The following is a 23240-nucleotide window of genomic DNA, read 5'->3' on the forward strand; positions in this document are numbered from 1 at the left end:
TGGGCACTCTGGGGGGGGAAACCCCATGTACTACATTATCAGTCAGCCTGCTCCCTTCAACAAGCTCCTCAAATACCAATTAGGCAAGCACCAGCTTGCTTCCAGGGGGGAAACTGAATGACTCACATTGTGCTTCTGGCTGATAGCAGAGTGCCCATGTTTCTAAAACAATAACAAATTCTGCCACATCCCTCTGTGAAAGAATTATAGACATGGATACTAGACAGGAAGAGTGTTCCAGGACTTATAAGCCAGCCCCACCGGATGCTCACATCCATTATTAGTCTGGCTAGGTTTAATGGAGCTCAGAAATAAATTTCATGAACAGAATGTGTGCAGCATCTCCTTCCAGATTTTTAGTATGTTTTGTCTGTCACGATTTGACAAGAAAGCAAGAATTAGCAAGTTACAGATGCAACCAGACTCTTTTAACCTATAATTTCATTTTATCTATTTTTTTTCTTGAATTGCACTGAGACTCATGTACATTTTTTATAGCATTAGAGAGTAAATTTACACCAGAGGTTGTCAAACTTTGGACTCTCAAGGCCCATTTGAGACAGCTGACAATTACTGCTTCACAAAAGAGTGGTGAAGGGGCACAGCCAGAAAGCACAGGTCCAAGTAGTTTTCCCCTTGCTCTATTCCTTTCCCAGGGAAAAGCCACTCTTTAGCTCTAAATCAGAGCTAAATCTAAATCCATGGAAAACCTGATTGCTGTTTGCTCCGATTGAGCGATAAAGAGCTGTTTTTCCAGAGGAAAGCAGCAGAAGAAGAGGAAGTGTGGATAAGCTGTAAATGGTGGCAGATGGAGACAGAGTTTGGGCATAATCAGCTTGCAATTACTGGTATCTCTGTTGATATCCAATCCATCTTTGGCAACTGCTAAATTCTTTGCCACAGCATTTTATTCGTGGTAAGGAGTTCCATAGTTCATCTTTTCTCAAGCTAACTACAGGCATTTGCTCTGAAGGTCTTGTGAGAGCCGTGCCAGTTTAATCAGAATTTTCTTTTTCTTTCATATTTTTCCCGTTGCCTCCCTCAAATGCCTCACAAAGTATGTGTATGCATTTCCTGTAATTTCCCTGTTTGAGAAACACTGATTCACACTGTTTCAAATTGTTTCCATTTATAAGCTTGTCCACACAAAATATGCATGACAGCAAAGCACTCTTTTAAAAGGAAAATAAAACAAACCTTAAAACCGTAGCAAAAAAATAAACACACCAAATATTTACATTTTGAGTCAGAACAGTAAACCACATTTATTTGTTAACTTCGTTTTTTCTGTTTTCCCTTTGCTTTTGTTTAAACCAATTCACAAACCAAGAAAATATTGTCCACTAATAATGAACCATTTGTCATTGACATTACTACAAATTTATTATGCTACTTTTATGATATAAAAATGGCATGTGAAGACTTGGTCCACTTATTTATTTAAATCATTTATTATTCCTATGATCCTTGTTTATAAAACCCAATGCAATTTATAGAAAGAAAGAAAGAAAGAAAGAAAGAAAGAAAGAAAGAAAGAAAGAAAGAAAGAAACCAACCAGTATACTACACATGACTGATTCACTTTCCTTTTTGTCTTTAGGAGCTGCAAAATGCATCTGCATAGGGCCACCAGGTAGCAGGCGTGGCAGCTCTAGGAGGCTGAAGGTACCTTTGTTTTCAGGGGAGCAGACCCCTCAATCTCGAGGCTGCCCTATGCATGTCACACACGCTGCAGGCCCAGTGGCGCCTCCAGCGCGCTCGGCCTCCTCCATCATGGGCTCTCTGGGCCCGCCCAGTCTTGGGGGCAGCCTGGCGCCTCTGCCATTCATTATAGTCATGGGAACTCTGGCCAACCTGATTTGTCCAAGCACCAAGATGGAGGGGATATCGGAAAATGGTAAAGAATATGTTCTCGTTTTATTTGAATATGATATTCTACTCTTTCTGATCAGAGTCTTACCTGAGATTCAAGCTGTGTTGGAGTCCTTTCACGCTGCAAATAGTCTGGAGGTTAATTATCACAAATCCATTATGCTATGTAGGTAGGTATGCCTCTGGATGATCAGCTTATGGGCTCATTCTGCAACCAAAAATGTCCAACAACTTAAGAGGCGGAATTATTATCCATTAGTAAAGGAAGTTAAGGCTGATTTACACAAATGGGGCTCTTTAGATCCCTCTTGGTTGGGGAGAACATCTGCAGTAAGAAGGACACTCTATTGCCCAGGTTTTTATTTTTCTTCCATTTGCTTCCCAGTTGGTTAGGTGGAAAATGACGTTATCAATGGCAAAAACTCCCCCACAGCCCACAACCACATTTAAAAGGGGATTGGATCTTAATCAGCCAAAGAGGCATATTTCTGCCTGGTGCCTAGAGGTGTGGAATGAAGGCGCCAACTGAGCCTCCCTGGGGAGAGCATTCCACAAGCAGGGAGCCTCTGCAGAAAAGGCCCTGTCTCATCTTGCTGCCCTTCAGACCTGGAGGAAGCGCATGAAGCAGAAGGGCCCCCAATCTCTCACCACTGGTTGTGCTTGATGGTGAGACTGTCACTCTCCACCTAGCAGAGGCTGGTCAGGTGGGCGGGGACACAGCTGGCCCCTTCATCCCCATGCACCCCTTCACATATTAGTGTGCACAGTTGCCAAAGGGCCTGTGGCTCAAACTCCACATTATAGGAATGCCATGTTTTGTTGCTTCACAGATACGTTTCTGAGCACAATTCAAAGTGTTGGGGCTTACTTTTAAAGCCCTAAACGGCCTCTGTCCTGTATACCTGAAGGAGCGTCTCCACCCCCATCATTCTACCCGGGCACTGAGGTCCAGCGCTAAGGGCCTTCTGGCGGTTGCCTTGCTGCGAGAAGAGAAGTTACAGGGAACCAGGCAGAGGGCCTTCTTGGTAGTGGCACCCACCCTGTGGAACGCCCTCCTATCAGATGTCAAAGAAATAAACAACTATATGACATTTAGAAAGCATCTGAAGGCAGCCCTGTTTAGGTAAGTTTTTAATGATATTTTAATGTATTTTTAATCTTTTGTTGGAAGCCACCCAGAATGGCTGGGAAAACCCAGCAAGATGGGTGGGGTAGAAATAATATATTATTATTATTATTATTATTATTATTATTATTATTATTATTAACAGAAAAAAACAGCTGAACATGTGGGTGGAGGAAGAATTATGGGAGAGGAGGAAAGCTGTGTAACCCTTTGTCCACTGGTCATTTTTCACCTTTCCCCAAGCATTTTGACTCACAGGTGGAAATGTATCAGGGGAAATATAGAACTCCTTTATGTTTCCCTGTGGTTGGGGCAGGGAAGAACAGCTTCATAGAGAGCAATTTTGAACTGGAAAAGGACAGGAGGAGAACAAATTAAGCAACCACCATGGCTCCTTCTACTCAAACACAGTCAGACTGATTGTGCTTTAAAATGTCAAGGAAAGACACTCTCTGTAAAATGTGACTTAAGTCTTTCTCAGTGGTAGCCCTGGGCCTCTCAGAAGAACTGTCTCTCAGAGAAAGCCCATCAGAGCGCAGAGTGTGGAGGCTGACTGCTTTTAATCTGTTGCTGTGGGAAGGGATTCTCCTTTGTCTGACTAGCTTGTCAGTGCATTTCAATTGTTCAGTTGTTCCAGTTGCTTCAAATGTTGCTGTGAGCAGCCTCAAGCCTAGGAGAGGCAGGCAGGGCAGAATCGTTTCGAATACATTTTACACTTGCATGGTGCATGTGTGTCTTTTGTGTTTGGGGTTGTTTTCCTGACAACAAAAAGGCATATGAGATTCAGTTCAGGTATTGCCCTCCGTCTGTTCACTAAAGGATGTTGCCCACAACGCAGATGAAGCATCGTTCATACTTTTGATCTGGTGGGAGATCATCTACACTGCAGCTGAGGCAAAAGCTACACATGTTGGGGGGCTCTGTGGTTTCCCCCTCTGCATTTTAAAACTGTTAGTCTGGGCAGGCAGTGAGTCAGAGCAAGGGAGTGTGGAGGTGTTTTCTCTTCTGGTCCTTTTTCAGTTTGAAAAATCAGACTCTTGAAGCTGCTTTTTCACTCCAAGCTACAGAAAACCCATGGAGAGCCCGTATTTTTTCCTTCTGTGAGGAGGAGGAAGTGTTTGTGCTGAAGAACCCTGAGATGAAAAATAAGTATGAATTCTCCACATACCCTTTCTCCACTTCAACTGATCGTCTGCCCAGGTAAATTTTGTTGTTGTTTTTAAAAAAGAACTGAAGGAGGGGGAAAACCAATGTAACATGTAACTTGAGCCCGAAACTGAATGGTGGGCCCATTCTTCAGGGGCAGCCTCTAGACGGAATGAGTTTTAAGACACTCCATTGCTGAACTCCAGTCACCAAATGTAATTTAAGAAGCTCCATGACGATTACTCATGAGACAGGGCAGGTGGTTTAACAGCAGTTAACACCACATCTTTCTTCATAGACTTTGCTTTGTTCTCCTGCTGAGCATCATCAAGGGAGCAGAAGTATTGTAACTGCCTACAAATATCTAAAATATTATTTTGTCTTTGTGAAAACTTTCTATGTTTTAACTTGGCAAAGCCATTCCTATTGGCATCATTAAACAATTGTATTTAACTGGGAAATGTTTGCTACTGATTTGGGGAGCGCAAACCGATTTTCATTCTGTTGCCTTGCCTTGCCTTCCCCTCTCTGCCTTTCCAGCTCTTTGTATACAGGTTATAAAGGATCAAGAGTGAGAATAATGAATGGTCAAAAATCCAGCTGCAAGACGGCTGTGCAAGATGGGGGTGTATCTGGAGTAATGACCTTTAAAAGCAGACAGATACAAATGGGCGGCCAGGCTCTATTCAGCCTTTCACACACAATTTTTTTATGGTCTCAGTGGGATTTCTGTTGTCAGCAGTACGAGGAAGAATATGCCTGAACTCTCTGCTTAATGACCAACTGAAGGGGAAGAGCTGAAGCTGAAACGGTCAGAATCACACACAATGTCAGCCCTGTAAAGGATCTCATATATGCAACATTCAGGTGTAATTTTTTTTTAAGTGCATGTGTTATTTTCCATTATCCTTGGTGGAATCACACATATATTGAAGGGCAAAATAAATGGTCTAACTTCAAAGCATGTGGATATCTCCAGGTAGTTACTGAATGTTTAATTTAGCAGTTGATGAATTGTATTGTCGGTTTTGTTGCATGTCACATCTGGTGCTTTGGGGAAAAGTGGAAGCAACTGATAAATAGTGTCACAGATACTGGCTGACCATCCGTTGTTAATCTGATCACTTGATAATCAGAAAAGATTAACTGATATTTCATCACTGTGAGTTAAGAACAGGATATGTCCTCCAGACAGCTGGGAATTTTTCACCATATTTTGGACTTTTGAAGAATTCCGTAGCAAGTAGCCTTTCCTATGGGGGGAAAGGTTGTACTGTCTGCTGAAGGTGTACATTTACTAGAAGTGTGCACAGGCCCCAAGATTCACCTGGTATCTGTGCATTTAAAAAAATAAAATCCAATCTGTTTCTGAGTATTCTGCTCTCGCGCGCTCTCTCTCTCTCTCTCACACACACACACACACACACACATTGAACTGTAATTCTGGTCTTGTATAAAATGAAACTCTATGTTCTTCACTCACTGCAATGGGGGATCTAATAATGCCAGTGGCGTAGCGTGGGGGGTGCAGGGGGGGCCGGTCGCACCGGGCGCAACATCTGGGGGTTAGGGTTAGGGGGCGCAAATTCATGGGTTAGGGGGTGCAAATTACTTGCCTTGCCCCGGGTGCTGACAACCCACGCTACGCCACTGAATAATGCCAACCACTTTTTCCCTCTTTGGTCAAAGTGAATGAAATGTGCCTGCAGAGGAGGCCCTCCAAATTGCAGTCAAAGATGGCTTTCATGGGGGAAGTAGAAAAAAAGGATTAAAATTTATCTATAATATATTGGGGGGTGGGGAGTCCGGGCTTGCCTTTCTAGCTTTCAAATAATTAGGAGGCAGACCACTGGTGCATTCACAGATCTCTCTCCACAAAAGGTGGTGAGTAACAGGCTCCTTGCAAGCCACCTAAAACGTATGCGCTGCTGGCAACCCTGGCTCAGGCAGAGGGGGGCACCCTGCTCTGCTTGGGGGCGCAGAGCACAGCTTGTTGGAAGATGTGCAGCAGCAGCCACCTGGCTGCCCTGCTGAATCTAGAGCCCTGATGCAGCTGACATTAGGATGTGCCTGGTCCTCTGGGTGCCTCTGGGCGGCACTAAATAAAAGTGAAATTCTTTAGCACTGCCTATGGGCTTCTCAGGAATCAGGCTAGTGGAGAGACAGATAAATTTCGGAAAGAAACACCTCCCCCCGACCTTTGCAGGCTAAGCACAGCACAGGCATCACCCACCCCAAAAGGGGTATGTCCCTTACACCAGATGCATGCTATATCTGGACTAGGACATATTATACTCAGAAGGGGATGCCCGCTTGATTGGGCAGGTTTTAAGAACACTTGAACAAAGTAATCTAGATGGATTGGGGAAATCTGCAATCAAAGCAACATGCTAGGCTAGGCACAGCTGCCCAAAGTGTCTCAGGGCAGGTTTGAACTAGGTGAATCCATCTCAGATGGTTGTATGAAACTGGCTCCTGCAGGCTGCACCCATGACTTATCCACCCCAAGTAGCTTTAATTACTCAGAAGCACCCCATACTTTGAGCAATGAACTCACCTGGGAGGAAACCATCAAAATCATCCTTGCCCTGAATTAAACATCTCCCTAAGCATGCATGTCTATCCCTTCCCAACATTCATATCTACCCATATCATAAATCAGACACAGAACAACTTGGCCACAATAAGGAATTTTTGCCCATGGTATGACTATTTTCCACCTTCCCATTTTGACTCTCTGGCACCCTATGTGTATAACCTAGCAATTCTAAAACATAGGTGTGCTTTTACTATCACAAGTTTGAATGTATCGCTCTCAGCTGTACTCAAGGGACGATTCCAACAGATTCCACGCACAAAATGCTTATGCCCCTGTGGAGATGGCAGTACCACATCGGTGGTACACGCCCTTCTGGCTTGCACTCTTAATAAAAACTTGAGGAATGAGATTATCGCCCCTCTTTTATTGTCCATTCCGGGTCGCCCAACCACTGCCACAGTGTCCTTTCTCTTGGCAGATCAAGATGAGCAGGTGACAGCAAAGGTTGCAAGGTTTTTAGCTGGGGCAATCAGAACAAGATCCACTATTTGACTAGTGATTCAAAACCCTAAAATGTGTTTTATAGAATTGACTTTTTATTACTGTTTTATTACTTTGTATATAGTATTGTTGTTTTATTGCTATGTCTGATGGCTGACGCAAATAAAGATTCAATCAATCAATCAATCAATCAATCAGAGAGATAATTTTTAACAAACCTTTGTTGCTTGCATGCAGTTGACCATATGGTGATTTCTTGGGGCATTTGGGTAGTCATGGTGTACTTGGGTTTCTGGAAAATTGGAGCTGCCTCCTATACCTCAAGGGCTGTTTCCTCTGCCACTCCTAGTCAGAATATCTTGTCCTGCCCAGAACACAAATAAGAAACTGAGCTTGAGTTGAAACCATGGTGGAACTCCCTTCCTTGTCTTCTGGATTCCTAGTAACTCTTTCCCTGATCCATTCAACTATGCCCTAATATCAGATATGTAACAGCTGGATCACAACTGGCATGCTTTTTCATACAAGATGAAACATCTCAATGTCAAGGAAAACCAAAGGACTTTTTGATAAGGCTAGTGAAATTTATCAGTGGTTGACACATCCCTAATTCTGAGCAGGTTTCCAAGTGAAACAGGTCCTGCCTACGTAAGTTCTCGATTTGTCTTTCTTGATACCAGCAGTCAAACGCAATTACCCAGATTATGCCAGCAGAAGCTGCCAGTGATGGATCAAGTGATTGGCTACCCATGGCTGCACTCTCTGCTAAACCATTCTATGCACACACTTCGGATGAAAGCCCCTGAAAATGTGGGGGATTTGGATGTACTTTTCCTGAAAGTGCTTCAACTTTGAGACTTACACAACATGCTTTACATGCTCTCCATTAGGGTCACGCAGTCTGACTTGCAGTGCCTGACATTGCTGAGGGAAGAGAAAATATACGTAATGCAATGGCTTGTTTTTATTAGTAAGAGGAAACTGAAGAAAAGGAAGCCAAAGAAATTACCTATTGCTTGTCTTCTGTAGCAGAGAGATACTGAAAACACAAATTAGTCATTAGCATGGCTCAATTTGTTACATTGCTGCCTTGGAGCCAAATGGTTTTGTTGCTCTTATTATTTCTGCCACAGTATTTCCTAGGGTACCAAGCAAAGGGACTGCGAGATACAACCTGCCAATTATTAAACAGAAACATAAAGTAAAGGGACTTTTCTTCCCCACCCCCAAATCTATCAATCTAATTTGTTGAAAAACAATGTTGAACAGTGTGAAAAGAGGGTCGGGAAATGTCAGGGGCAAGTCTTGGTATTTCATTCCCATGCTAGCACTTGGCCTGATCCCCAGAATTAACACTAATGATAACATTGGATGCCATACTAATAAAGCTGTAATCCTCTTGATGAGACGCAAGACTGGTGGCTATCCAAAGTCCCTTCTGCAGCGGCATTTCATCTGGAAATATACTAGGTATATATTTCCTAAGGGAGTTCAATCAGAAGACTGTCCAATTACTACCTTGCTAGCAGAGTGAATGGTAACACTCACAGAAACTTGAAATGGCTCCCCTGGTTATGAGTACATCTGATAGAAACATGAGCCATGGTTCATCCTTCCTTTCCAACACTGAGTGCTGGTGGAGACATTTAAGGGGAAAATGGCCTGTGAAAAATAGCCCTGCTGCTCAGGAGAATAAAGGCAGCTCAAGCAAAGAAGATACAGGTAACCCTGAAAAAATGTGACAATCTGTTGCAAAGGAAGAGCTACACAGCAAAAAGCAAAGCAGGCCCCAAACAACATTTTCAAAAAACAGAACACTAGTAATCTGATAGAAGAGAAGGCATTTTTTCCAGGCAGTATATATTCACTTTTAGTCCAGTGATGAGAACGTGAAGAGAGGGGGATGCTGTTTATTTCTGTGATCTGTAGGCTACCAGCAACTGTGTCAATGCTGGAACATTATGAGACTCCTTCCAAAAATGAGACATACAAAATACAAACAGAGATCTACTCTTTCGAGCAGATTTTTCTTTGAATGCTACAGTTGAAATTGCAGAGCAAAATCACAAAGGGGCTGCTCACCTATGAAATAGGTTGGACAGAGCAGCAGTCTCACGTGTGCTCCATGACGGGCCCATTCTACCTTGTTTTTTCCAGATTTTGTTTAATGCGTGAAAAATTCACATTTGAATTTATAAACAACTTGGATGAAGGAATTGAGGGGATGCTCATCAAATCTGCAGATGACACCAAACTGGGAGGGGTAGCTAATGCTGCAGAATACAGAATTGGTATTTAAAATGACCTTAAAAAGGTAAAGGTACCCCTGCCCATCAGGGCCAGTCATGACCGACTCTAGGGTTGCGCGCTCATCTCGCTCAAGAGGCCAGGAGCTGGCGCTGTCCGAAGACCAGCGTGACTAAGCTGCATCTGGCGAGCCAGCACCAGCGCCGCACATAGAAATGTCGTTTACCTTCCCGCTAGAAAGCAGTCCCTATTTATCTACTTGCACTTAGGGGTGCTTTCGAACTGCTAGGTAGGCAGGAGCTGGGACCGAACGATGGGAGCTCACCCCGCTGCGGGGATTCGAACCGCCGACCTTTCGATCGGCAGGTCCTAGGCTCTGTGGTTTAACCCACAGCGCCACCCGCGTCCCCAAAATGACCTTAACAGAGTGGAAAACTGGGTCCAAACAAACAAAATGAATTTCAGTAGGGATAAATGTAAGGTTCTGACTTAGGCAGGAAGAACCAGATGCACAAATATGAGATGAGAGACACGCAGCTTACTAATAGTATATGTGAAAAGGATCTAGGGGTCTTAGTGGACCACAACACGAGTCAACAGTGTGATGCAGCAGCAAAAAAAGCTACTGCTATCCTAAACTGCATCAACAGAAGTATAGGATCCAGATCAAGGGAAATGATAGTACCACTCTATTCTGCCTTGGTCAGACCATGCCTGGAATCCTGTGTCCAATTCTGGGCACTGCAATTTAAGAAGGATGTTGACAAGCTGGAAGGTGTGCAGAGGAGGACAACCAAGATGATTAAGAGTCTAGAAACCAAGCCTTATGAGGAGCAGTATGCTTAGCCTAGGTATCTTTAGCCTGGAAAAGAGGTGGCTGAGATATGATAGCTATCTTCAAATATCTCAAGGGCTGTCACATGGAAGATGGAGAAAGCTTGCTTTCTCTTGCCCTGGAGGGTAGGACTCAAACCAATGGCTTCAAGTTACAAGAAATAAAATACCAACTAACATGAAGAAGAACTTTTTGTTTGACAGTGGAATGGTCTCCCCTGGGAGGTTGTGGACTCTCCTTCCTTGGAGGATTTTAAGCAGAGGTTGGGTGGCCATCTATCATGGATGCTTTAGTTGAGATTCCTGCATTGCAGGGGTGGACTAGATGACCCTTGGGTCCCTTCCAATGATTCTGTGATTCTATGAATTATTCTACTTTCTGGTGAAATATGCGTTTTGAATGAATTTGTTTCCTGAAACACATTTCATATGGTTTTCAAAGCATTTTTCAATGCACTCTTTCTGTAAGATACACATCTTTATCCACACTTTTTGAACTGTACTGCAAAAATTAGTGAGTAATCTGATTTATTGTGGCATTCCAATCTGCATTTAAGTAGAGGACCAGTGCATTAGCTCAACCCATGTTAAAATGCAGACCAAACAAATTTCTCTCCATCCTTACTGTTTAAAGTCCCTGGTATACAACCATCAAAAATAGAATAAATGTATGTGCTTTGGGGGAACCATGTTCTGCTTGCTAAGATTTCTTCTCATTTCACTTTATAGGAGCTTGTGAGGGGAGTAAACAAATACCTCATTTATGACAAAAAGAATACTGTTTCAGTTAGGCTATTTGATTTTACTTTTAACCACGAGTGTTCAAGATGGAATACAGAGCAATTAAGACAGTACAAATATTTTACTATACTTTGGTGTGACAAGAATTAACTTAATGTTTTATATAGTCAAAAAGAGGAGCTCTTAAGAGTATTTAACCAGATAATTAATCAAGCTATATATAAAACAGTAAAAAAAACCTGCAACTCCAGTTTATAAAAAAGTATTGTTATTACTGGTTGAAAGGCAGCAACCCTGTGCTCATGTTACTAGGAATAAGGCTCAGTAAACATGCACAGGATGGCACTGTAGTTTCAGAAGCTCCTACTGTGATCTCCCACAAACAATTTATGTTAACATGATAAGACACTGTAGGGTGGCATACCAGCATGATGAAAGCTTTTGGGCCAACATAATTGCTTTCAGCTAAGCATTATTGGCTCTAAAATATTAATAAATAGGTTGTAAATACTCAGAATCCCCTTCATGGATCACTGCCTTGCCTTGCTGAAGGGGCTTGAATAACTCAGAGAAGCTATGAGCTATGCCATGCAGGGCCACCCAAGATGGGCAGGTCATAGTGGAGAGTTTTGACCAAACGTGATCCACCTGGAGCAGGAACTGGCAAGCCACTCCAGTATCCCTGCCAAGAAAACTCCATGGACAAAGACGACAGGCATATAAAAGTTATGACGCTGGAAGATGAGCCCCTCAGGTCAGAAGGCGTCCAACATGCTACTGAGGAAGAGCGGAGGACAAGTACAAGTAGATTCAGAGCTGATGAAGGGGCTGGGCCAAAGCCGAAAGGACGCTCAGTTGCGGATATGCCTGGACGCAAAAAGAAAGTCCAATGCTGTAAAGAAAAATATTGCATAGGAACCTGGAATGTAAGAACCATGAACCTCAGTAAGCTGGATGTGGTAAAAAATGAGATGGCAAGAATAAATATTGACATCCTGGGCATCAGTGAACTAAAATGGACGGGAATGGGCAAATTCAGTTTGGATGACCATCATATCTACTACTGTGCGCAAGAAACCCGTAAAAGAAATGGAGTGGCCCTCATAGTCAACAAAAGAGTGGCAAAAGCTGTACTGGGATGCAATCTCAAAAATGATAAAATGATCTCGATACGAATCCAAGGCAGACCTTTTAACATCACAGTAATCCAAGTTTATGCAACAACCACTGGTGCTGAAGAAACTGAAATTGACAAATTCTATGAAGACTTACAACACCTTATAGAAATGACACCAAAGAAGGATGTTCTTCTCATTATAGGGGATTGGAATGTTGAAGTAGGGAGTCAAGAGATAAAAGGAACAACTGGCAAGTTTGGCCTTGGAGTTCAAAACGAAGCAGGGCAAAGGCTAATAGAGTTCTGCCAAGAGAACAAGCTGATCATCACAAACACTCTTTTCCAGCAACACATGACTACACATGGACATCACCAGATGGGCAGCATCGAAATCAGATTGATTATATTCTCTGCAGCCAAAGATGGAGAAGCTCTATACAGCCAGCAAAAACAAGACCTGGGACTGTGGGTCAAATCATCAGCTTCTTATAGTAAAATTCAAGCTGAAGAAAGTAAGAAAAACCACTGGGCCGCTAAGTTACAATCCAAATCAAATCCCTTATGAATATACAGTGGAAGTGAGGAACAGGTTTAAGGATTTAGATTTGGTGGACAGAGTGCCTGAAGAACTATGGATGAAGGCTTGTAACATTATACAGGAGGCAGCAACAAAAACCATCCCAATGAAAAGGAAATGCAAGAAAGCAAAGTGGTTGTCCAACGAAGCCTTACAAATAGCGGGGGAGAGAAGGCAAGCAAAATGCGAGGGAGATAGTGAAAGATACAGGAAATTGAATGCAGATTTCCAAAAAATAGCAAGGAGAGACAATAAGGCCTTCTTAAATGATCAATGCAAAGAAATAGAGGAAAACAATAGAGTGGGGAAATCCAGAGATCTGTTCAAGAAAATTGGAGATATGAAAGGAACATGTCGTACAAAGATTACCATAATAAAGGACAAAAGTGGTAAGGACCTAACAGAAGCAGAAGACATCAAGAAGATGTGGCAAGAATACACAGAGGAATTATACCAGAAAGATATGGATGTCTCGTACACCCCAGTTAGTGTGGTTGCTGACCTTGAGCCAGACATCCTGGAGGGTGAAGTCACATGGGCCTTAGAAAGCACTGCTAATAACAAGGCCAGTGGAAGTGATGATATTCCAGCTGAACTATTTAAAGTTTTAGAAGATGATGCTGTTAAGGTGCTACACTCAATATGCCAGCAAATTTGGAAAACTCAGCAGTGGCCAGAGGATTGGAGAAGATCAGTCTACATCCCAATCCCAAAGAAGGGAAGTGCCAAAGAATGTTCCAACTACCGCACAATTGCACTCATTTCACACGCTAGCAAGGTTATGCTTAAAATTCTACAAGGCAGGCTTAAGCAGTATGTGGACCAAGAACTCCCAAAAGTGCAAGCTGGATTTCAAAGGGGCAGAGGAACCAGAGACCAAATTGCAAACATGCACTGGATTATGGAGAAAGCTAGAGAGTTCCAGAAAAACATCTATGGTACTTCTGCTTCATTGACTATGCAAAAGCCTTTGACTGTGTCGACCACAGCAAACTATGGCAAGTTCTTAAAGAAATGGGAGTGCCTGATCACCTCATCTCCTGAGAAATCTCTATGTGGGACAAGAAGCTACAGTTAGAACTGGATATGGAACAACTGATTGGTTCAAAATTGGGAAAGGAGTACGACAAGGCTGTATATTGTCTCCCTGCTTATTTAACTTATATGCAGAATTCCTCATGCGAAAGGCTGGGCTGGATGAATCCCTAGCCAGAATTAAGATTGCCAGAAGAAATATCAACAACCTCGGATATGCAGATGACACAACCTTGAAGGCAGAAAGTGAGGAGGAATTAAAGAACCTTTTATTGAGGGTGAAAGAGGAGAGCGCAAAATATGGTCTGAAGCTCAACATCAAAAAACGAAGATCATGGCCACTGGGCCCATCACCTCCTGGCAAATAGAAAGGGAAGAAATGGAGGCACTGAGAGATTTTACTTTCTTGGGCTCCATGATCACTGCCGATGGTGACAGCAGTCACAAAATTAAAAGACGCCTGTTTCTTGGGAGAAAAGCAATGTCAAACCTAGACAGCACCTTAAAAAGTAGAGACATCACCTTGCCCACAAAGGTCCGTATAGTTAAAGCCATGGCTTTCCCAGTAGTGATGTATGGAAGTGAGAGCTGGACCATAAAGAAAGTTGATCGCCAAAGAATTGATGCTTTTGAATTATGGTGCTGGAGGAGACTCTTGAGAGTCTCGTGGACTGCAAGAAGATCAAACCTCTCCATTCTGAAGGAAACCAGCCCTGAGTGCTCACTGGAAGGACAGATCATGAAGCTGAGGCTCCAATACTTTGGAGAAGAGAAGACCTCATGAGAAGAGAAGACTCTCTGGAAACCCTGGTTGGGACAGATTGAGGGCACAAGAAGGGGACGACAGAGGACGAGATGGTTGGACAGTGTTCTCGTAGCTACCAGCATGAGTTTGACCAAACTACGGGAGGCAGTGGAAGACAGGAGTGCCTGGCGTGCTCTGGTCCATGGGGTCACGAAGAGTCGGACACGACTAAATGACTAAACAACAACAAATACTCATATTCTTTACAAGAATTACTGAGGTTTGCACCCAGCCCATCATCTGTCCACTACAGACTGGTGATTTTATGGTTTGCTACTACATGAATAAACCTGAATTAACCTTGGAGTAGAGATTGTGTGGCCCCACAAGCCACCCACAGATAGAAAAATGAAAAGGCCTATAATTCAAACATAACACTAAACCACTACTTGAATGATTTAGAGAACCCTCAGCCTCGCACAAGGTGAATCCCTGCCATCCAGTCCTGAGTTGAGGCGAACTGTAACTCATTTCAACATCCAAATAGTTTGGATTATTCCATGATCCTGCAAGCCATGGTTGCAAATTGGGAAACTTTGGGCTAGTCATAATTTTTAAAATCAGCCTAGGTTGCATTTTTTTTCAAAGGACAAGTTGGGATGGTGCCATAGATGCCCTGGAGCTCCATGGAACTGACTAAAACTGTTTCAATCTGTGAAATTAAAAGGAGCAATCATTTTTAGTAAGGCTTTTTATGCAAGTAAACTGCTTAATAATTGCATGCAAGAACATACAACGTTTTAGAACAACAGCAGAAACAAATTTAAACGATAGGGCAGGTCATCAGTTGACTTAAACCAATGCCAAATTCTAATTACATTTTTTGAATCCTGGGAGTTCTGATCTTTTTAACACGCCAGCACTTGACATTTGTAGTGATCTATTAGCAGCCCCCATCAATATAAATTCAGTGTTTCAAGATGTTCACCCAACATATTTGCTGAATCATATCCGAAACATTCATTAGCTGTTACAACACAGGTTTAACTCACTGTGGCTAAGGGGAGAGATAGAAGAATCTGTCAATTTTGGATCTCAAAGGCCAGAACACAGCTATCCTTCAAAATCTGCACTTATCTGAATTTTGTGGTATAGTTTTCCAAGCACAATGTTTACCAAAATGCATGTACAAGGGTAAAGTATGCATAAAAATAAATGTGTTACTGGAAACATTGTGCAAAAAATATATTATATTAGAGAGAACCGCTTGCAGATATGTGTACATTAGTCAAAGCTGCATATAAAATGTGCTTTCTAGGAGAAATTATCACTCAAATACTAAAACAAAATAGTAAAATAGTAAAACAAATTGCTGCAAAATGTGAAGAACAGTATTTAAGATTGGAACAATGAGAAATTGAGGGTGAATCCAATTGAGGGTGAACATTTGAATCCAATTTCTCTCCCATCCTTAGCTGAAGGAGTTCTAGCTAGCTGACAAGAGAGGAAACATTGTTTAATCACTACTTGCTCCCTATCTGTAAGATATACAAGATTACAAAATACATTGGCCACTTTCACAATTTTGGGGGAGATGTTTTAACATATGCCTAAGAAAGTAGCATGAAAAGATGTGCTGAGATAGTCATACTAATAGTCAAGACACGTTTGTGGAAAGAAGATGAGATATGAATGACAGGCTGCTCTCTGGAATTTTGTCATGTGCAGTTTTATGAAAATGTGTTGACACCAACCCCTCAAGGCCCTTATTCTAATAAAGCAGAATATTAGGGAAAGGCTGGCTTTGGCCTTCATATTTGAATTGGTATTTAGATGCCCCCTTTGGGGCCCAATGCTGACTCCTATTTGCAAAGCTGCTTTATGATCTGGCATTAAGTGAGGGTCATGCTTTCATCGAGGTTCGTCCTCGTCTGAGTGTCTGAGACCTGAGCACCCTTGAAGTCTATTTCCTTGATGAAAATAATATTTCTAACAAATGACAATCAAGTGGTGTTTTCATTATTTCAAGTAGTTTTCTGCCCGTATTTCAAGTCTCCTTAGTAACAGAATTTGGGGGAGAAGGGTAGCTTTTCAATGCTCAATTGTATGCATCTTACTGTCACTCACTGGGAACAGAAGTATTTAGTAGAGACACTTGTACATTGGAAAAACACTACTCACTCCCCCCCCCCCACCGCACATCATTTTCTTCCTTCCCTCCTGCCCCTGTAATTTTATACTTATTTCAGTCAGAAAGTGCTGTTTCCACATCTAGCTTCAAGTTACAACTATGATGGAGTGGAGCTTTAAATTATCGGCCCAGAGGGCAGCCGACACCTGGTCACCCCCTTAAATAGGCCAGTCTCTGATTAGGTGAGTGGGCACTGCTCACCCTTACCTGAGAATCTGACGCAGTCAGAGGTGGGGAGTGCCAGCCATCCCCTCCCCAGGCCACACCTGGAAAGATGGCAGCCTTCTTTAACCCACCACGGCCGTGCCATGCAACAATGGTTGCCTACTTGGAGTCCCAGGTGAGCAGATATTATTTATTCATCATCGTCATCATCATCAGTGAGGCATTGAATACATATAACAAAATGTCCTTGCCGAAATACATATATAGGCTGCTTCTAACAACAACTTGCAGAAGTCAACAATCAACATCAGAAAAAGAAGAGCAACGAGGCACCAGTTGGGACAGCAGCAATTGTACATTGGTGAATAGGTAACTAACATTCTTTGCTAAGCAATGTATGAAAAAGTTGGAACCATTTTGCGTGGGAGTTCCATTCCCAGCCCCCATGCTCATCAGCGGAGCACATATAAGCAAGGCCTGCCCCCCTTCCATTCAACCCCATTCCACCTCCATTCTGCCTTTTTCTGGGTGCAAAAGAACCCACGCGACCCTTCCCCTCTGCAGGGAGGTGGAACTGATTTGGATGGTCCACCCCCACCACTTAATGGATCAAAATGGTTTCCAGAGAGTGGTAGGGGGTGTTTTATCCCATGTTGATGGCCTTTCAGCTGATTCCCTGGTGGCCTGCTGGAATGTGGATTTAACTAGGGCTATCTACTGTCTGGCTCCGAAGCACCCTCTCCGATTGCATGGAGCCCAATCCCATGGTTTTCGCAGTCCCATGGTTTTCCTGGGAGCTGAGGGCAATGAAACAATCGCTGAGATGGTTAGAGCGCCAGTGGTGGAAAACTCACTCTGAATCTGACCGGACACAGGTTAGAGCTCAACGTCAAGACTACCAAGTGGTGATGGTGATGGCAAAGAGGACCTTCTTCACCGCCTCTGTTGCAGCTGCAGAAAACATCAGTGGGAGACTCTTTCAGGGAGTTCACAATTTAATGGAACCACCTTTGCCATCAGGGCCTGGTACAAACCCCAAGATCTCCTGCAATGGTTTTGCAAAGTTTTTTTTGCAGATAAAGTTGCTCCGATTCGGAAAAAGTAGACTCCACCCTGGGAGCAGGGCCAGAGAGGGAGAGTGCTAGAGTCCAGTCTAGTCGAGTTGCATGGTATCAACTCCAATCTGTTACCTCCAAGGATGTGGGAGGGCTGATTGAATGAGTGAAACCAACCACCTGTCTCTTTGATCCTTGCCCATCCTGGCTAATAAAAACGAGCCGGGAAAGGCTGGGCGATGGGCTTCGCAGGGTGGTATCAGGAGTGCGTGCAGGAGCCAGGCCTTGTGACCAGTAGGGCTTTGCAGGACTGGGGCCGTCCTAAGTATGTTCTGGAGAGGCAAGGCGCGGCCGCACAGGTGAGGCCGCTTGGTAACTCACTGTACCTGGTGGCTAAAGCTAGAAGGGATATAAGGTCAGCATTTCCCTTCGGCCCTTTGCCACAGAAACACGTTTCCTGCCTTGCTGCGCTTGGCTTCTTGCTTCCTGATCCTCGGACCTTGGCTTCTTGACTCCTTGCTTCTTGACCCTCGGACCCTTGACTTCGTGACTCCCTGCTTCCTGACCCTTGGATCCCTGGCTTCTGGACTCTTTCCTGCTTCCACCCCGCCATCTTGCCCCCAGTCCCAATGTCCTCAGCCGGGACTTCGATCACCCGTAGACCGGACCGTGACAGGTGGTGAATGCTTCCCTATGTGAGGAACCTTCCCAGACCTGCTGAAAGAGGTGGTCATTAAACCGCTTCTTAAAAAAACATCTTTAGACCCGGCCAGTATGGCCAACTATCGCCCAGTCTCAAATCTTCCATTCTTGGGTAAGGTGATTGAGCGGATGGTTGCTGAACAACTCCAGGCACGCCTGGAGGATGCGGACCATTTGGATCCCTTCAGGCCTCATCATGGGATTGAAACTGCCTTGGTCACACTGGTTGATGATCTCTGGCAGGCTAGGGACAAAGGTGAGAGCTGTTTCCTAGTTCTGCTGGATCTCTCAGCGGTGTTTGATACCATCGACCATAACATCCTTCTGGACCGTCTAGAGGGGCTGGGAGCTGGGGGCACTGTGATACAGTGGTTTTGCTCCTTCCTCCTGGGCCGTGTCCAGAAAGTTGTGTTGGGAGATGAGTGTTCAGACCCCTGGGCTCTCACTTGTGGGGTGCCTCAGGGTTCCGTCCTCCCCCCCCCATGCTTTTTAACATCTATATGAAGCCGCTGGGAGAGATCATCAGGGGGTTTGGGCTGGGTGTTCATCAGTATGCAGATGACACCCAGCTCTACCTCTCCTTTAAATCAGAACCAGTGAAGGCAGAGAAGGTCCTGTGTGAGTGCCTGGAGGCGGTTGAAAGATGGATGGCGGCTAACAGATTGAGGTAGAATCCTGACAAGACAGAAGTACTGTTTTGGGAGGACAGGGGTGTGTGTGTGTGGAGCACTCCCTGGTCCTGAATGGGGTAACTGTGCCCCTGAAGGAGCAGGTGCGCAGCCTGGGAGTCATTCTGGACTCACAGCTGTCCATGGAGGCACAGGTCAATTCTGTGTCCAGGGCGGCTGTCTACCAGCTCCACCTGATACGCAGGCTGAGACCCTACCTGCCCTCGGACTGTCTCGCCAGGGTGGTGCATCCTCTAGTTATTTCCCGCTTGGACTACTGCAACGCGCTCTACGTGGGGCTACCTTTGAAGGTTACCCGGAAACTACAGCTAATCCAGAATGCAGCAGCTAGACTGGTGACTGGAAGTGGCCGCCGAGACCATATAACACCAGTCCTGAAAGACGTACATTGGCTCCCAATACGTTTCCAAGCACAATTCAAAGTCTTGGTGCTGACCTTTAAAGCCCTAGACTAAGGTTACAAGACGTCCCCATTTCTCAGGGACAGTACCCAGATTTACAAATCAGTCCCCATACAAAATCCATTGAAGTTGAAAAGTTTTTTCATTGGAAAAAATCTGGTAACCTTACCCTAGATCAGTGTTTCCCAACCTTGGGCCTCCAGCTGTTTTTGGACTACAACTCCCATCATCCCTAGCTAGCAAGACCAGTGGTCAGGGATGATGGGAATTGTAGTTCAAAAACAGCTGGAGGCCCAAGGTTGGGAAACACTGCCCTAGATGACCTCAGCCCAGTATACCTGAAGAAGCGTCTCCACCCCCATCGTTCTACCCAGATGCTAAGGTCCAGCGCCGATGGCCTTCTGGCAGTTCCCTCACTGCGATAATTGAGGTTACAGGGAACCAGGCAGATGGCATTCTTGGTAGTGGCGCCTGCCCTGTGGAACATCCTCCCTTCAGATGTCAAGGAAATAAACAACTATCTGACTTTTAGAAGACATCTGAAGGCAACCCTTCAGGGCAAGGCAAGGTTTAGGGAAGTTTTTAATTTTTGATGCTTTATTGTATTTTAAATATTTTGTTGGGAGCCGCCCAGAGTGGCTGGGGAAACCCAGCCAGATGGGCGGGGTATAAATTATTTATTTATTTATTTATTTATTTATTGTCAATTGGATGTGCCTAAAATGGTCGCCACCAATATCGATTTATGTATAATGTGCATGTGTTTTACAAATTGTAGAGAACTAAAGTGTAAAGTTTGGAGCAATGGATCCAAACTACAAGAAAGAAGATTCCACCTAAACATTAGGAAGAACTTCCTGACAGTAAGAGCTGTTCGACAGTGGAATTTGCTGCCAAGGAGTGTGGTGGAGTCTCCTTCTTTGGAGGTCTTTAAGCAGAGGCTTGACAACCATATGTCAGGAGTGCTCTGATGGTGTTTCCTGCTTGGCAGGGGGTTGGACTCAATGGCCTTTGTGGTCTATTCCAACTCTATATTTCTATGATACTATGATTCTATGTAAAGCATTCATAGCATGATGCTGGGCTATGATGGGGGTTGAATGTGGAAATGGAAAGAAATCCACACAGATTCCTCTTAAATCAACCCCAAGCAGGGATGATGTGAATTGCAGTCCTCCTGTGCAGCTGCAAGGAATTCAGAAGCAATGTCATGTAGACCCATAACTGTGGTTAACATTAACAAAGGTTAGCTTAAACCAGCCAACTTCAGGAATGACAGCTTGAAACTATTTGAAACTAACCATAATTAATGTTAACTACAGTTTGTTACTGGGATGCGGGTGGCGCTGTGGTCTAAACCACAGAGCCTAGGGCTTGCCGATCAGAAGGTCGGCAGTTCAAATCCCCGCGATGGGGTGAGCTCCTGTTGCTCGGTCCCTGCTCCTGCCCACCTAGCATTCGAAAGCACGTCAAAGTGCAAGCAGATAAATAGGTACCACTCCGGCGGGAAGGTAAACGGTGTTTCCGTGTGCTGCTCTGGTTCACCAGAAGTGGCTTAGTCATACTGGCCACATGACCCGGTAGCTGTACGCTAGCTCCCTCGGCCAATAAAGCGAAATGAGTGCCGCAACCCCAGAGTTGTCCGCGACTGGACCTAACGGTCAGGGGTCCCTTTACCTATACAGTTTGTTACTACAGACAACACAACAAGCTTTGGTGATCCAAAAGCATAAGCAACCCCTTCCAGACTCCTCCTCACAGCCCAGCAGAAGGAGGGGGAGAGTGTGCAAGATTAAGTCTTGCTGCAGTGCATTCATGCCACACCAAATCAAGTTTAACATGTTGTTCATATGCAAACATTTCTTAATACGGTATTCCCAATCTTTTGTGTAGCAGGAACATAAATTTTAAGGAACCATTAACACAGTCCACAATATATACTATTGTACCATAAGGTGTGATGCTTGTCCACAAAACAATATGTTATATTGTATTTTTTCCTGCTGAGATGCGCACTAAGGCTACTACAAACACATGCTTTTAATAGTGCATGTGACAAAGCATAATAAGTAGTACTTGAGGCAGGGAAGCTGTGAAAATGCATTTTCTGCTCCTGACACAAAATCATAGTTGCTGATGGAGGTGCCCTGAATAGACAGCAGCCTGGTCATGGAGGTTAAGGTGGCATTTGCTCTCCCCTCCAACCATATTCCCTTGATTCCCAGCTTTAAAAATAAACAGCAACCTGATCCTTTTCCCTTGTAGAACCTGAGAAACAAGGCAAAATATACAGGCTGTATTTTCTTTCTTTCTTTCTTTCTTTCTTTCTTTCTTTCTTTCTTTCTTTCTTTCTTTCTTTCTTTCTTTCTTTCTGAGAAATTAGCCTGTTCCTGTCTCAGTATTAAGTCAATGAAAGAAGTCTGAACAATGATTGACATTGAAGAATAGCCTATATAGCCAAATGGACAAAAAGAAGTCTAGAGGAAAACACCCATTGTACGTAGAAAGAACTTTTTGCTTTATTTTTAAGCCTTTCTCTCTATCATTCCTGCTGGAGAAGTGATTGCCATCCAATAGAAAACAATTCAGTTATCCAAGATTTTAGTCTAGCTCTGATTGGAGAGTGCTTTATCAACTCAAAAACAAAAGACTGCAAGAAAAAAAATTGGAGTTCACAATCTTTTTAACTTACTTCATACTCAAACATGGCTTATTATTTTTCCTGAGCTTGTAAAGTTTGTTTTTTTTAATGCTATTGCAGACAAATGATTTGTCACAAATCCATATTATACCCATATTGCAGGGAACTGTGCTGTGGCTTACACCACCTTGCATAATAATAGTGTAATAATACCCAAGGCTTTTTTCAGAGGGAATTCACAGGAACCTCTCAGGTGGATGCCATTGCCATTCTAAGAGAACGAGGGTGGTGTTCATGATGAGTTCCAGCACCTCTTTTTCTAGAAAAATAGCACTGGTTTGCTGGGGGGATGGGGAATTCGAGTAGAGTATGTCAACCCTGAAGTGTAGTCCCATCTTTGAAGGTAAACATGGAAGCAATGCATGGAGAAACCTAGGGAAAGAAATAAGCCTTTCATTTGTGAGTCAAAGAGCATTGCTCGGATGCCAGGGCTATCTGCAGATCAGGGGTGGCAAACCTCCAGCCCATAAACCAATTTTGGCCTGCCAAGTTTCCATTCTCTCTCCCAGCATTCCTCTTTCACAAAATCACAGAATTAAGGGATCCCCAAGGGTCATCTACTCCAACCCTCTACAATGCAGGAATCTCCACTAAATCATCCATGACAGATGACCATCTAACCGCTGCTTAGAAACTTCCAAGGAAAGAGAGTCCACCACCTCTCATGGGAGTCTGTTCCACTGTCAAACAGCTCTTACTGGCGAAAAGTTATTCCTGATGTTTAGTCAGAATCTCCTTTCTTGTAAGTTGAAGCCATTGATTCAGGCCCTACCCTCTGGAGCAGGAGAAAACAAGCTTGTTCCCTCTTCCATGTGACAGCCCTTGAGATATTTGAAGATGGCTATCATAGAAGATG

General features: G+C 43.8%; 2 long non-coding RNA genes across 2 annotated transcripts in view; both read right to left on the reverse strand.

Moving 5' to 3' along the window:
• The window catches only part of LOC310706086, a 1025148-nt gene that overhangs the window by 144746 nt on the left and 857162 nt on the right, over positions 1-23240 (reverse strand). The gene's annotated exons all lie outside the window — the stretch shown is intronic.
• LOC310706108 overlaps positions 1-23240 on the reverse strand; it is a 29113-nt gene that overhangs the window by 3284 nt on the left and 2589 nt on the right. Inside the window, exons 3-4 of the long non-coding RNA XR_014525682.1 lie at positions 7403-7548; positions 1961-2080 (exon numbers count right to left, since the gene is read on the reverse strand). This is a non-coding gene — a long non-coding RNA (uncharacterized lncRNA). The remainder of the gene's footprint in view (positions 1-1960; positions 2081-7402; positions 7549-23240) is intronic.

The sequence above is a fragment of the Podarcis liolepis genome (genome assembly GCF_965112155.1).
Source record: "Podarcis liolepis genome assembly, chromosome: 4".
Classification (NCBI taxonomy): domain Eukaryota; kingdom Metazoa; phylum Chordata; class Lepidosauria; order Squamata; family Lacertidae; genus Podarcis; species Podarcis liolepis.